This window comes from Symphalangus syndactylus, chromosome 11 (assembly GCF_028878055.3).
Source record: "Symphalangus syndactylus isolate Jambi chromosome 11, NHGRI_mSymSyn1-v2.1_pri, whole genome shotgun sequence".
In the NCBI taxonomy this organism is placed as follows: domain Eukaryota; kingdom Metazoa; phylum Chordata; class Mammalia; order Primates; family Hylobatidae; genus Symphalangus; species Symphalangus syndactylus.
The window spans coordinates 74920406-74924547 of record NC_072433.2 but is presented as its reverse complement, the minus strand read 5'-3'; the positions used below and the strand labels follow the sequence as shown (position 1 = coordinate 74924547).

The 4142-nt window shown below is 36.9% G+C and overlaps 1 pseudogene; it reads right to left on the bottom strand.

Moving 5' to 3' along the window:
* Positions 1–3624: 3624 nt before the first annotated feature.
* LOC129457966 (uncharacterized) lies at positions 3625–3705 on the bottom strand (annotated as a pseudogene).
* Positions 3706–4142: the final 437 nt, after the last annotated feature.

Genomic DNA, 4142 nt, shown 5'->3' with positions numbered 1-4142 from the left:
CTCAAGTGTCCTCCAGCTAGTTCTCCATTCCAACCATTACTCCAGTGACCCTTTGATCTGGATTCAAGCCCCCATGATGGACACCACTTGCCAAGACCAGTTTGGTCGGGGAGACCCTAACCCAGTGGTCCTAGAGGAATTAAAGACACACACACAGAAATATAGAGATGTGAAGTGGGAAATCAGGGGTCTCACAGCCTTCAGAGCTCAGAGCCTCAAACAGAGATTTACCCACATATTTATTAACAGCAAGCCAATCATTAGCATTGTTTCTATAGATATTTGATTAACTAAAATATCCCTTATGGGAAATGAAGGGATGGGCCAAATTAAAGGAATAGGTTGGGCTAGTTAACTGCAGCAGGAGCATGTTCTTAAGGCACAGATCGCTCATGCTATTGTTTGTGGCTTAAGAATGCCTTTAAGCAGTTTTCTGCCCTGGGTGGGCCAGGTGTTCCTTGTCCTCATTCTTATAAACCCACAACCTTCCAGCTTTGGCATTAAGGCCATTATGAACATGTTATAGCGCTGCAGAGATTTTGTTTATGGCCAGTTTTGGGTCCAGTTTCTGGCCAGATTTTGGGGAGCCTGCGCCCAACAGGTTACTGTAGCCTTGTAGTATAGTTTGAAGTCATAGTATGATTCCTCCAGCTTCGTTCTTTTTTTATTATTATTTTTTAGACAGAATCTCACTCTGTCACCAGGCTGGAGTGCCGTGGGGTGATCTCAGCTCACTACAACCTCTGGGTTGTAGTGGTTTTCCTGCTTCAGCCTCCTGAGTAGCTGTGACTACAGGCACACACCACCATGCCCAGCTAATTTTTGTATTGTTAGTAGAGATGGGGCTTCACCGTGTTGACCAGGATGGTCTTGATCTCCTGACCTTGTGATCTGCCCACCTCAGCCTCCCAAAGTGCTGGGATTACAGGCATGAGCCACCATGCCCATCCCACTTTGTTCTTTTTGCTTAGGATTGCCTTGGCTATTTGGGCTCTTTTTTTGGTTCTATATGAGTTTTAAAATAGTTTTCTCTAGTTCTCTGAAGGATGTCAATGGTAGCTTCATAGAAATGGCATTTAATCCATAAATTGTTTTGGGCGGTATGGCCATTTTCACAATATTGATTCCTCCTATCCATGAGCATGGAATGTTTTTCCATTTGTTTGTGTAATCTCTGATTTCTTTTAGTGGTGGTTCATAGTTCTCCTCATAGTGGTCTTTCACCTCCCTAGCTAGCTGTATTCCTAAATATTTTATTCTTCTTGTGGCAATTGTGAATAGGAGTTTGTTCCTGATTTTGTTCTTGGCTTGACAGTTGTTGGTGTATAGAAATGCTGGTGATTTTTGTACATTGATTTTGTATCCTGAGACTTTGCTGAAGTTGTTTATCTGCTTAAGAAGCTTTTGGGCTGAGATCATGGGGTTTTCTAGGTAGAAGATCATGTCATCTGCAAACAGAGATAGTTTGACATTCTCTCTTCCTATCTGAGTGCTCTTTATTTCTTAATCTTGCCTGATTGCCCTGGCCAGAACTTCCAATACTATCTTTAATAAGAGTGGTGAGAAAGGACATCTTGTCTTGTGCAAGTTTTCAAGGGGAATTCTTCCAGCTTTTGACCATTCAATGATGCTGGCTGTGAGTTTTTCATAGATGTCTCTTACTATTTTGAGGTGTGTTCCTTCAATATCTAGTTTATTGGGAACTTTAAGCATGAATGGATGTTGAATTTTATCAAAAGCCTTTTATCCATCTATTAAGATAATCATGTGATCTTTGTCTTTAATTCTGTTTATGTGGTGAATCACATTTATTGATTTCCATAGATTAATCAACCTTGCATCCTGAGGATAAAGCCAAATTGATTATGGTGGATAAGCTTTTCAACGTGCTGTTGGATTCAGTTTGCAATTATTTTGTTGAGAGTTTTCACATCAATGTTCATCAAGGATATTGGCCTGAAGTTTTCTCTTTTTTTGTTGTATCTCTGCCACGTTTTGGTATCAGGATGATTCTGGCCTCATATAATGAGTTAGAGGTGAGTTCCTCCCTTCAACTTTTTGGAATAGTTTCAGTAGGAGTGGTACCAACTCTTCTTTGTACATCTGATAGACTACAGCTGTGAATCTATCTGGTCCTGGGCTTTTTTTTTTTTTTTTTTTTTTTGGTTTGTGGGCCATTTATTACTGCCTGAGTTTCATAACTTGTTATTGGTCTATTCAGGGACTCAATTTTACCCTAGGTCAGTCCTGGGAGGTTGTATGTGTCCAGGAATTTATCCATTTCTTCTAGATTTTCTAGTTTATGAGCATAGAGGTGTTCATAATGGTTGTTTGTATTTCTGTGGGGTCAGTTTAATATCATCCTTGTTCTTCTGATTGTGTTTATTTGAATCTTCTCTATTAGCCTAGCTAGTGGTCTATTTTATTAATTTTTTTAAAAAAATCAGCTCCTGGATTTGTTGATATTTTGAATGGTTTTTCATGTCTCTGTCTTCTTCAGTTCAGCTCTGATTTTGGTTATTTCTTGTTTTCTGCTATCTTTTGGATTTCTTTGCTCTTGATTCTCTAGTTCTTTAGCTGTTTAGGTTGTTAACTTGAGCTCTTTCTAACTTTTCAATGTGGGCATTTAGTGCTATAGTTGTGTCCTAGAGATTCTGGTATGCTCTATCTTTGTTCTCATTAGTTTCAAAGAAGTTCTTGATTTCTGCCTTACTTTCATTATTTACCCAAAAGTCATTTGGGAGCAGATTATTCAATTTCCATGTAATTGTATGGTTTTGAGTAAACTTCTTAGTCTGGATTTCACATTTGATTGTGCTGTGGTCTGAGAGACTATGTGTTATGATTTCAGTTGTTTTGCATTTGCTGAACAGTATTTTACTTTTGATTATGTAACTGATTTCAGAGTAAATTCCATGTGGTGATAAGAAGAACGTATATTCTGTTGTTTTGGAGTGGAAAGTTCTATATATTTCTGTAAGGTCCATTTGATCTACTGCCAAGTTCAAGTCCTGAATATCTTTGTTAATTTTTTGTCTTGATGATCTGTCTAATATTGCCAGTGGGGTGTAAAAGTCTCCCATTATTGATGTGTGGGAGTCTAAGTATGTCTAAAGGTCTCTAAGAACTTGCTTTTATGAATCTGAGTGCTCATGTATTGGGTGCATATATATTTATGATAGTAAGATCTTCTCGTTGAGTTGAACCCTTTAGCATTATATAATGCCCTTCTTTGTCTTTTGTGATATTCATTGGTTTAAAGTCTGTTTTGTCAGAAACTAGGATTGCATCCCTTCCTTTTTTCTGTTGTCCATTTACTTGGTAAATTTTCCTCCATCCTTTTATATTGAGCCTATGTGTGTCATTGCATGTGAGATAAGTCTCTTGAAGACAGCATATAAATTTGTCTTGGTTCTTTTTCCAGCTTGCCACTCTGTGTTTTTTAATTGGGGCATTTAGCCCATTTACATTTAAAGTTAGTATTGATATGTTTGGATTTGATCCTGTCATCATGATGTTAGCTGGTTATTTTGCAGACTTGTTTATGTGGTTGCTTTATTGTGTCACTTGTCTGTGTACTTCATTGTGTTTTTGTACTGGCTGGTAATGGTCTTCCCTTTCCATATTTATTCTTTCATGCTCTACATGTTCAGAGAAATTTCTCTAGGAATGAACTATAGAAATGATCCCTGAAAGTGTAGTCTTTGTAAAAAGTTTTTAAATCAGAAAATGTGAGTCCTCCAACATTATTCTTCTTTTTCAAGATTGTTTTGGCTATTAAGGAGCACTCACAATTCCATATGAGTTTAAGAATTAGCTTATTCTTTTTTAAAAAAAATAGGTCATTGGAATTTTCATAGAGATTGCATTGAATATATAAATTTATTTGGGTAGTATGACATCATAGCAACATTAAGTTTTCAAATTTATTAACACTAATATATTTCAATTCATTTAAGTATTCTTAAATTTATTTCAGTAATGTGTTGTAGTTTTCAGTGTACAAGTCTCTCACATCTGTATTAATCAGGGTTCTCCAGAGAGACAGAACCAATAGGATATATATATAGAAATATATAGAAAGAGATTTATTATGTAGCATTGGCTCACACAACTACTGAGGCTGAGAAGTCTCATGATCT